Consider the following 12,483-nt stretch of genomic DNA (forward strand, 5'->3'; position numbering starts at 1 on the left):
TATACTGTACTCAAAATATAACACAATCCACCAATCATTTAATTTCCACACTTTCACATAATACATCTCTTAATACTTTAAGATACACAACTTTCTTTTGATCCTAAAATACACAATAACTATAAAGCTAAACGTCAGAATGCTAATTTAGGATCTATACATATCAAACTAAAACCAGCTCCTTTCAAAACTCGTCTAAGGCTCCCTCTGCTCCAAAATAAAACCTGCTAACTGAAAGAGTGGAAGGGGTGAGCTACACAGCTCAGTAAAGGTAAGATATATGAGAATTCAATAAGGATGCATTTTCATAGGAAAATAATTGTTCTCCCTTTTCTTATCAGCTTGATATTACCAAAACCTTTCGGATTAAACTTCTATCATTTTATACAAAGTCACCACATATATTCTCATTACAAAATAATCATTTTAACGTAAATCAATTATTCGGCAACTTTGTATTAAACTAGAAACATCTTGACTCAATAAGAAAACCTTTCTTTATAAACCTCTTCTCATAGAATACTATAACTTTCATGATCATAAAACTTAACGTTTCATAAAAACAGATATCTGATACTTTTAAACATAAACTTGTACTTTTATCAGAAACTTTACTTTTATAGCATAACAGAACTTCAGAAACTTTTATCTTTAATGAACAGCTTTTCTTTTCATTAGAAACTTCTTCTTGCCATGAGAGCTTTCACTTTTCACAATGCATTTAAACAAAATAATTCTCTCATGATTAATAACATAACATAGCTGTTCATAACATATTGGTTAGTCCATGTCTGATAAGCTGTACAGAGAAGGCCTCATCACATTTGGAAAACCTCATGTGCATGATATTGTCCCCTTTGAGAGGCCTGATGGCACATCTCCTCCAGGTTTTGTTCCTCCCCACCGTCCGTACACATTGGGGAGAAGGCCTTAGTCAGATTAGAGTTACGGGCAACCCCATTTCCTCTACTTTAAATGGCCTAGAGTTACGGGCAGCCCCATTTCCTCTACTTTAAATGGCCAAACAGATAACATATTTCCATGGAAAGCCAATAATTAACCCCTACTGGCTGAGTTCAAATTATCAGAGGACATAACCTGAAAACATTTCATACTTTACATCATACTGAAATTTCTTATTTTGCATAACATTTCATAATAATAGCATTTCCATTCTTTTCATTAAACATCATGTTCGTGGAATCAATAATAGCATCAATATGCTTAAATCATATACATAAGTTTTTCGAAAGCTCACGAACATATCATTGTCAGAATAATGATTACATGTCATATCTCTAATCAAAAACATTTTAATGCATAACATACTTTAAAATAACCTCATGACTTACCAAATGCTCATATAACTTATCTCTTACCTGAAAGCAGAGGAACTGAGAGCCTAAAGTCGAAGGAGCTTAGACTTGGATACTGGTAACACCTAAACCATAAATCAAAGCTTATTACTATCCATAATTCTTTACCATAAACTTCACATTCATCTCAAAGCCTATCTCTTAGAATCAAAGAAGTCCTAATCCCACCTCGGCGAGGTTCCCACAAACAAAAATACATTCATCAACAACAAGTACAAAATCCTAGAGAAACCAACATCCTTATATTAATCCCATATCTCTAAAAGAGCTAACTTTATTTCAAAAGGTGCTTTAAGGTCAGAGCAATAATGCATGCATAAATATAAAATCTTTTAAGCATGATCATGTAACTATATACATTCATATGATAATATACAACACGTCGGGCAAAACAGCTTCATACATATAATCGTCTCATGGTTTAGAACCCCTTCCTTTGAGTAATAAACCTCAAAACAAGTTACACAAAATTAATCTATGATCGAGACATACCAAAAGACAAGCATATTAAATTATAGCTCAAAACATTCACCCTAACTTGATAATTAAATCCACAAATTTATACATGGCCCTTACTACTCACTGTTCTATTCCAGCAGCATAGGCTCCATTTGTAAAATACAAACGGGCTGCTCAAACACATCCAATTGTCATGAAAATTTACAGAACTACTCCCCTGTATGTTCAGTATATACCATAAAAATTTCGGAGTCAAAACATAAACCCATGATTTACTAAAAATCACGCAAGACAGTATACTCAGATCTGTCCTGACAGAATTTCATGCAACTTATAAATTAAACCATTATTTTTATATTAATCCAAATGCTGTGAGACCAATTCAATAACAACCATAAGTGTCTTATGTTTCAAAGGAACTATCCCTAGCATCCAAATTCACAAAATACGATTTAATACAGAATTTTCTTGTAGTAAACATCAAATCTGTCACAGAGACAGCTTCAGTACATAATCTTACAAAATCATCAACAAATAGCAATAGGTCTTAATTTAATTTGGGTATTTTTATACCTATATTTAACATACTAAAATATGTTATTAAACATTAAATAAACCATAATTTCATCAAACCTTCAAATCACTAAAACAGAAACACCACTTCAACTTCCAAAAACAGAGCAGAGAACAAAAAGGGAAAGTAAGCAAACAATTATACTATCCAAATACACAAAATCAGATGAGGTTTAATTACTTACCCACACACTTTGAAGATGAAACCTTAAGGCTAATTGTTTAATTCCTTCTTTAAAGAAACTAGAATTTTTGGTGAGAAAGGAAGAGAGATGTTGCCGTGTAAGAAGGGAAGAGGAAAGAAGAACAAAGAAAGGGGAGAAAGGAGTAGAGAAAGAGGAAAGTGAGCTGCTGGACTTCAGATGCAGCAAAATAAACATAAGTCAAATTGACTTTAGGGGTGGGGTACGTGTATGGCTAGGGAAAAACAAATATCACACCCACTCCTCCAAATTTCTTGCATTCACACTTATATATATAATCTTTGCATTCACACTTACTTTTCTACCAAAATAATATCACTTTGCATATGTATATATATATATATATATATATATATATATCTCACAACTTGACCACCTAATATAGTTTTGTACATGCTAAATATATTTTTATAATACAAATAGTCATTTCAATTGTTTATAATCTTTAAAATTCTTATTCAATGACATTACAAAATAATATGTTTATTAAATACTCTTATATTAATTTTTGTAAGTAAGTGGCTTAAAATATTAATAATACTTAACCACTTAAACACATAGTTTAATTATAAAAATTGGATCGGGGTGTTACAGTAACCATTCAAGATGGGAAAGTAATGAGTGTAAAGGTCAACAAAGTACTAATACTTCCTCTAAGAAAAGAAAGAAGAAAGTTGCAAAGATCCTATGGTTGTTCCCCTTAAAACCAAGATTGCAAAGACTATTTATGTCTCCTGAAACAGCCAATCATATGAAGTGGCATGCCAACGATTGTGTGAATGACGGGTTACTGAGGCATCCTGCCGATTCTGAAACTTGGAAATCATTTGACTCTAAGTACATAGAGTTCTCATCCGAGCCTCGTAATGTGAAGCTTGGATTAGCATCCGATGGATTCAACCCGTATGAAAACATGAGTAATACTCATAATACATGGCCTATCATTTTGATGCCATACAATCTCTGTAACACCCCAGTTATTAAGCGTAATTTGGAAGAAGCTTAAGGGGCAAATTGGTAATCTACTCACAAGATATTTTTGGGGCAATTTGGTAATTAAGTTTTTCAACTTAAGTTAACCCCCCCCCCCCTTTTTCTTCCTCATTTCACGTTGATATCTCTCTCCCTCTTGACTGGCTGCCCCTCTCTCTATTTCTCTATCCTTCTATCTTACCCACCCATCGATACACACAAACACACTCTAGCTCCCATCTCCTTCATCATTTCTTTCCCCTCTCTAGTCGAATCCTCCCTATTAGGGAGGATTATATCTCCATTGATTCTTCTAGTAGAGCCAAAACTCCATGAGATTTTGAAATGCAAGAGACCCAAGGTAAAAATCTAAGTTTTCTCTCAATTTCTTCTATTAAATCCTTTGGGTTTTGTTAGTTTATGATGTTTATGATATATACTTGATGGGTTTGGTGAGTATTGGAAGTTTAGAGGGTTATGAGGATTTGGGCAGCAAGAGTTTATATTAAATCCAAAAAATTCAAACTATTTAGGGGTGTTTGCTTTGATGGGGTGTTTTGGTTGTTTATTTTACTAGTGGGTATTTGAGGTTTGGTTTTCTAGAGCAACTATATGGGTTTTGTTGTTGCATGAGTGGATTTCAAAGTGTTTCCTTTGCATTTGAATGGCTTTGACATATGTGAATGTGGGCATGTGCTTGTTGCATGCCAAGTGTTTGGTAAATTACCTATATGAGTTAGAGGATCGAATTTCTTGACTCGTGTTGTGATGACTATTATATGAGGTTATTGGTTGCATTCATAGTTGTTATCATGTGCTAAAACATGTAGCTTTGAGGTTAATCAAGTTTCAAAGTTTTTGGCATAGTATTAAGATTATAGTAATTTTACTTTGGAATTGTAAATCTGTCCTTGACAGATTTGAGTCAGCTACAATACATGAGTCAGCTGAATTTTTGGCAGTACATACTAGACACATAAAGTCTTCTCCCTCTTTAATTTCAAGTTAATCGGATAACTTTTCGTGGACCAAATAATTTTTACAAAATGGCTGGCCAACTGTGTATTGAATCTAAAAGTGTGATGAAAACGCTGAGATTTTGTGGAATTTACTTCAAATCTTTGTTGAATGGATTGGTTTGTAAATTCATGTGCTTTCTTCGACATGTGTTTTACTTAGTTAAGTCTATTAATGGTTTGGTTTAATCATGTAGTGCTCTAAAGGGAAACTCATGAGATATGCTACCCCTATTATGAATTGATGTGTTTTATGTTATTTTTATATGTACACATTGCTTGCAGTGGAAAATTAAAATGCTTTGGTTTTGTGCTGTGGCACTATGAGTTTGTATGCTTGTCTGGTTCCCGTTTGGGAATGGGTACTTGTCTTAGGTTGGGCAAGCTAGGCTTTAGTGCATTTGATTTGTTTTAGGAGATCCTATTTGATTTTGGAGACAAATGTGATGATAAACTTTGCGATAGGCCTTGTTATTAATAGGCTTGTTCCTTATGTTTCTAGGTTTTGAGATTCTTGGTGATGGACCTAGTGACAGGATCAGTTGATTTTGTGATGCCCGGTTGAGGTAAAATTGGTTGGCTTTTCGAGGTAAGTAGCTTTTAATGAGATTTTTGGAAAATAACCATGTTGCATAAACGTTGTTTTTTGGTTAAACACATTTTGGAAAATTATTTATGGAACTATATCTTTCTAAAAAACTATTGTGTTGCAACCTTAATATATATGACTATTTATGAAAAGTGCATCATGTTTAATATTGCATATTGGGAAATGCATGAATATTTGGCATGGGAAAGAAAAGCATCTTTGATTAAATTCTTGAGAATGGATTTTATGGATTTATTGCATTATTTGCAAAATTTAAAGATGCTTTGATAATTGGGAGAATTGATACAAAATCTTTTGACAAAAAATGAGTTTGAAGGCTTTGAGAAGCTTGTGAATATCTTTGGATATTAAAAGTGTTGGTTTTTAGACCCCTTAAAATACAATTGATTTAACCTAGGTAATTAGCCAAGTTGTTACTTAGTCCAATTTAACAAATTTAGGTTATCACAATTACAAAGATCATATCATGCAAAGCAGCGGAAAGATAAATAACACAAGATATGATCACCCAGGAAACCAAACCGGTAAAAGCCTGGGGAGGATTTGACCTACCTATCCTCAAGGTAAAAACAAATCCACTAGAAAGAATCGAAGTTCATACAATAAGACTTACAAGCCCTCACGCTCGACTTTTTATTGCTACCCACCAGTAGAACTTACTGACACGACCACATGCAAGCTCCGAATCCATGGACTCCTTCTTTTTTTGGCCTTTGCAAAACACAAACACCCCCGTTTGTGACTTTAAGATCCCACTCAAAGGTTTAGCAACACAAACTCTCCTATTTGTGACTCCAAGACCACCCTTGAAGGTTTAGATCATCAGCACCTTTGATGACAAGAGAAGGCAGCAACTTCTACAATATCGGTTTTTGAGATTCTTCAAGGAATAGTACCGGTAGAAGACATAAGAGAGTTTTTTAGGAACAAACCCTAAATACAAAAGAGGCACCCTCTTCTCTCTCTGAAAAGCCACATAAAAACATGCTTAGGGTTTCATTTATATATTGGGAGAAGTAGATTAGAAACCCTAATCCTTAATGGGCTTGAACTGCTATTTGGGTATTAAAATTCTGCAGATACGACTTTCGATTGATTGAGCCTGTCTTTCGATCGATTGAACCAAACAGATTATGAAATCTTCTTCCTGCAACTTGTATGTTCTTGAATCTTGACTTGAATCACCTTGAGCATTGTCTAATAAAACTTATAAACTCTAAGATCTCTATCTAGACAAGTTTGTGTTCACGATTTGCCAATTGTTCTAAACATTTAGAATCTAACAAAAAGGTTTTGTGGAACTACTTGGAAATGAATTGTGTTTTGAATTCATGTAATCTGTGAGCTCTTTATATTTTACTCTTGTGCCATGACGTGTGATTACCCGGTGATAACCTTGCTAGATACTATAGTCTATGTGACATTGGTATCTTAACACCCGTCTTTGTGACGACATATGAGTTCCGTCTTTGTGACGGCGTATTAGTTTCATCTTTGTGACGGTATTGAGTTCCGTCTTTGTGACGGCAAATTAGTTCTGGTAGTGTGTTGGTGATGAGTTCCGTCTTTGTGACAGCATTGTCACGTGGCCTTGGGTTGGATTTTCTGGTTTGGAACAATGTTGTAATTGCTCACAGTGTATAGTATGTAGTTTCAAGTTGAAATATTTTAAGAAAGCTTTGTGCTGCATAGTTTTAATCATTCTTGTTATTTTACCAATGGAAATGGATTTGTTGGATTTTCATGGAAATTCCCAAAGTATAACATGTTTTGTAATATGCCCATTATCATGAGACTTGCATTTCCCGCACCCTCATTAATTATGCTACTTATTGGGCTTTAGCTCATCCCACTATCCAACAGTTTTTCAGATAAATTTGCTATACCTCGGGCATGGAGCTTGTTTTATTGGTGGTGATTGGAGCATTATGCTAATTAAGAGATTTATGCTATGATTAGTTGGTGACTCAATCTTGCAAAGTTTAACGAGATCATAATTACTTTTATTGTAGGTTGGATACTTGAGATTTGTTAACCTTAGGCTTTGTAGGCCTAACTTCAATGTTAAGGTTGTGTATTCTAGAAGGGATTGTTGTTTTGTGTTATCCATTTGGAGCTTTGAAATATATTCATGCATTATTTGGAGGCACACGACTTGAGTTATTATTTGTAAATGTGTCATAGAGTTGTGACTTGTAATATGAAGATTTTAGTATGGTTATTTATTCTTGTCATGTGTCGAGGAGAGGAAAAGAAGAAAAAAAAATCTCCTACGTTCTCGCTCTTAATAGTCCTTCCCTCACGCTTTGGACCCTTTTGGGTTTAAGGCATGACAATCTCCCTCCATGGATGTGCATGAAAAGGTCTTCTTTCATGCTATCATTATTGATTCCCGGTCCAACCTCACCCGGGAACGATATAGATGTGTACTTACAACCCCTAGTAGAAAAACTGAAGGAATTATGGGATGTTAGAGTAAAAACGTTTGATGTGTCTTCCAAAAAATCATTCCAAATGCATGCTGTAATATTGTGGACCATAAATGATTTTCCTGTATATGGTGATATCTCAAGTTAGAGTACCAAAGGTGCTCTTGCATGTCCCTCTTGTAACAATGATAGTCAGTCTCGTTGGTTAAGATATGGAAGGAAATTTAGTTACATTGGACATAGGAAATTCTTGGATAGCGATCATAAATTCCGTAAATAAAAACAATCGTTTGATGGGCATGTTGATACGAGATCAGCTCTTATTACGGTATCCAGAAGAGAAATCATATTACAAACGGATGCTGTAGTCGATCATGTGTTTGGGAAGAAAACAGTTAATTTGCCCAATAAAAGAAAAAGAGAGGAGGAAGCCTTAACTGTGTGGAAGAAGAGAAGTATATTTTTCACCTTACCTTATTAGGAGGATCATATGTTGCGTCACAATCTTGACGTGATGCATATTGAAAAGAATGTAGTGGATAATATAATCGGCACATTATTGAACTTGGATGACAAGACAAAGGATAACTTGAAGACACGTCAAGACCTAAAGGATATGTGTATAAGAAATGAACTTCACTTGGAAAAGGTTGGGAATGATCAGACATGTATGCCACATGCCTGCTACCATATGAATGCTAGTGAAAAGGATGGTTTTCTACAAGTTTTGAAGGATGTAAGAGTGCCAAATGGATATTCTTTAGACATCCCACGTTGTATTAAACTTAAAGAACGCAAGATTAGTGGGATGAAGAGCCATGATAATCACATCTTAATGCAACAACTTTTTCTAATAGTAATACGTGGATCTTTGCCCCCTGAAGTGAGTAGGCCTTTAATTGACTTATCTTGTTTCTTTAGGGAGATATGTTCCAAAGTACTAAATGTGGATGAACTTAGAGCTCTTGAGAAGAGAATTGCAGTGACATTGTGTGAGTTGGAAAGGATATTCCCTCCCTCTTTCTTTACAGTGATAGTACATCTAGTCATGCATTTGGCTAGTGAAGCCAAAGTTGCTGGCCCAGTCATTATCATTGGATGTATCCCATAGAGAGGTAACACGTATAGTAACTTTGTCTATCTAATTAATTGTTTTTCACACCAATTTTCTTTTGTTGATCTTGGGTTTTCCAATAGGTACTTGTCAAGACTTAAGTCTTATGTGCATAATAAAACTTATTCAGAAGGCTCTATTGCAGAAGGGTATATAGCAGAGGAATGCTTAGCATTCTACTTACACTATTTTAAATATGTTGAAATCAACCTGTAAGGAACGTTGAGGAATCCATGAGCGAAGTGGTGAGCATTACACTAGATTCAAATTCATGGATCCAAGCACATCGTTATGTGCTATTCAACTGTGAAAAAATCACCCCATTTCATGAGTAAGTAATATGTCATTGCGTATCCTTTCATGGCATTCAAGTACAATATTCTAACTTAAAACTAACACGTTTGTCTACATAATGTACACATAGCGGAGACCAAGGTTGATTTTCCTTTTCATATAACCGATGATGTTATTCAAAAGCAGCATATGGAGAAATTCTACAGCTAGTTTAGGAACTATGTAAGTAAAGCATATACATAAAACTTTATTGTTTATAATAGGTGATTTCAATGTCTATATATAAAACTTGGTTGTAACACTTTAGATAGCATACTTATAATAAACGTCATTGTCTATATTAGGTGATGTTAATAGATGCATCTAAGAAAAAGAAACTCTCTAATAAATTCATATGGTTTGCTTGATATCCAAATAATGAAGCAAAACAGTTCAAGTTTTATGTTATAAATGGTGTGAAGTTTCACACCAAAGACTTTGAGGCAACTAGGAAAACTCAAAACAGTGGAGTTTGTGTTGTTACTAAAGGTAGTGTTACTTATTATGGTGTAGTAATCGATATTATTAAGTTGAACTACTCTGACAAGTATTGATATGTACTATTCAAATGTCAATGGGTTGACGTTATTAGTGGGAGAGGATGCAAAAAAGATGAGTTTGGATTTCCCCTTATCAATTTTTCACGATTGATAAACACGAGTGGTTGGTTGATTGACGAGCCTTATGTATTAGCATCTCAAGCTTCACAAGTGTTTTACGTGAAAGACGTGAGACATAAAGATTGGGTGATGGTGGTCAAAACAAAACCTAGGGAGGTGTTTAATGTTGGTATTAATGCTTCACATGATGATGATGATGATGATGAAATGGGTACCTATCTTGAGAATGTCCCTTACAATATAACCACTGATGATGCATGTGATGATGCAAATGACAACCATGCTTGGACTCGAGTTAATGAAGAAGGAACCATTTATGATACACCGTTGATCAGTGAGGATGAATTGCTTGAACAAGACTTTATCGATAATGAAGAGCTTAGCGATGATGTTTATGAGTCCAATGATGATGAGTCTTAGAGTTTCAAAACCTCTCTCTGGTTAGTTTCTTCTCCTTAAAATGGTTTGAAATTATTTGAATCTAGATAACTCCAACAAATCTATCACAATATGATCTACATCAATGAAACTATATATTTCATTGTTTTCAAAATACCCTCTTTTAGCTTTTTGATTAGAGTAGATTTAAAAGCCATTCGTAGTTTTTCTATTTCTAGAAATATTTATAGTTGAAGTGGAGCTTTGCTTAATTTTTTGTCTCTTTAATTGGTTTTCATGTATGGTTCTCTTTGTTGAAATTGTTTAGTCACTTGATAATCTTTCATGTATGATGCAAGTATTTGTTATTTATAGGCTACAGCAGCTTAGTTTTTTCATTCGATTGAAATATTCTTTGCCTTGCGATTGATTACAGTGATAATCTCATAAGAATTAAACTATGGTGTTTAAAAATGAAAATGATAGCCCTCCACATTAAGAACTTATCAATGTTGAAAAAGAAAAAAGAAATCTATAGAAATTGTTTCATGTGTATGTGGGGTTTTGATTTTACAATGCCATCAGATAAGGGATCATATGCTTTCTACCAATGGCCCTTGGTGGCTCTAAATATGAATATGAATATTATTTTTCACTTGATTGTTGTGTTGTTTGTTATGGTTAACCGGCCTTGGAAAAAGGAAAAGATATGGTTAATATTAAGTAGAGTGAATAAATCTGTGTTATACTGAACTGAAAACTTATGCCATTTCATTTCTTCTTTATCATGGTCTTTGTTCAACTAATTATTGTATAAGACTGATTGTTTGAAAGAACATGGAATTTTCTTGTTATTGATGTTTTAAGTATTCTCTTGATTTTTTTGCAATGGTTTGTTTGACTTTAAATGTTAAGTGAACTTCTTAGCTTGCTTTATTCTATTGTTGTGATTTGGATTTTGTAAGTAGTTTCATTGTTCACAGGAGCCAAAATCAGATTTGGCACAAGCCAGAAAAGTACTTCAAAAACCCTAGCCAAAATAACACATAATTTAGCATAAAATAGCTTTCTTAATGATTCTTCTTTAGGTGCTATTTTCTTGTTTTGCTTTTGTGCTCTAGCTTCTAACTGGAGGCAACTTTTGGCGTCTACAATTAAGGGAATTTTGACCATTTACTCAAATTCTTATTATTGGCGTAACATATTTGCATTCTTTTTCCTAATTATTATTTTCTTGCAAATTTGGCATGTAGGACCCTAGTCTAGATGGAGAAATCAGGTGATTCTGAGGAAGCTAGTAGACAACCACCACCTTTGCCCGCACCACCTCCAACCATTCCTCCCAATGTTAAGCCAGAATGAGTGACCACTATTAATTATACTATTACCAGCAGGCGTGGAGTTGGGACTACTGGTTCTTCTTGCAAAAGTATACCAAGGGCATCTTCTTGCAAAAGTGTTGAAGGATTTGTTTAAATACTTTGGAACTTTGACAATGGTTATAGACAATGTTATATGTATTTGATAATATATTTCTATGTTAATATTACGTTAGTCTGGAGACATTTGTGGTGTTGTTAATTAGTTACATTTGTGGTATTGTGTTAGTAGAGTTAAAACTATTACAGGTTCTTCGTAACAGGTTTGTAAAAAAAAAAATAGTGGTTTTAAAACCCATTGAAAAAAAAAAAAACCTATAGCAGTGGTCAAAAAGCGCCGCTAAAGGTGCATATATTATGATTTAAATGAAGCCCTATAGCGGCATTTCTATCTGCCGCTAGAAGGTTTACACATATAGCAACATTTCTCCCCACTGCTAAAAGTGCAATTAGTCTGTTTTAATTGATTCCCTATAGTAGCGCCTTTTGCTTGCTGCTAAAGGTGGACAACAATAGCGGCGGGCATAACCCACCGCTAAAAGTCAATTGACATGAATTCTAACCTCATATGGTAGCGGTTTTCTGCCCGCCACAAAAAACCAAAAAGGCCACTAAAAGGTGCATTTATAGTGGCTTTTTTTGTTACTGCCGCAATAGAGCTATTGTGGCACCGCAACACTGGCGAGTAAAACTACCGCAATAGCACACGCTACGAAAGGTCAAATGGACCTTTAGTGTGGTTTTTTGGGCTTTTGCGGCAGTTTTGGCCCGCTGCAATAGTACATTTTTTTTGTAGTGCTTGATCATTTTTCAAACATAAGTGACCAGCTCTCCATGACAAAATAAGACTAATCCAATATACTCATTTTGGATGATACCCAATGCAAAGTTTCTTCCACTAAAAGTGATGGATTGCGGGTTCAAGTCTAGAAATCAGCCTCCAAAAAGAGGGGGAGGGGGGCTAATTACCTCTAGATGAGACCAATTAAGCATAATCCCAACCCACCTTGAAAGGTATACT

General features: G+C 34.6%; 2 long non-coding RNA genes across 2 annotated transcripts; one reads left to right on the plus strand and one right to left on the minus strand.

The window, feature by feature from the left end:
* On the minus strand, nt 1-2,887 carry LOC115991996. The gene is made up of 3 exons (XR_004092394.1): nt 2,594-2,887; nt 1,380-1,441; nt 1-231 (listed from the first exon to the last, which is right to left on the minus strand). It is a non-coding gene; the product is annotated as an uncharacterized LOC115991996 (long non-coding RNA).
* Nucleotides 2,888-3,735: 848 nt separating this feature from the next.
* LOC115992847 lies at nt 3,736-11,724 on the plus strand. The gene is made up of 3 exons (XR_004092698.1): nt 3,736-3,944; nt 5,102-5,188; nt 11,337-11,724. It is a non-coding gene; the product is annotated as an uncharacterized LOC115992847 (long non-coding RNA).
* The last annotated feature ends 759 nt before the right edge of the window (nt 11,725-12,483 follow it).

Source organism: Quercus lobata, chromosome 5 (assembly GCF_001633185.2).
Source record: "Quercus lobata isolate SW786 chromosome 5, ValleyOak3.0 Primary Assembly, whole genome shotgun sequence".
NCBI lineage: Eukaryota > Viridiplantae > Streptophyta > Magnoliopsida > Fagales > Fagaceae > Quercus > Quercus lobata.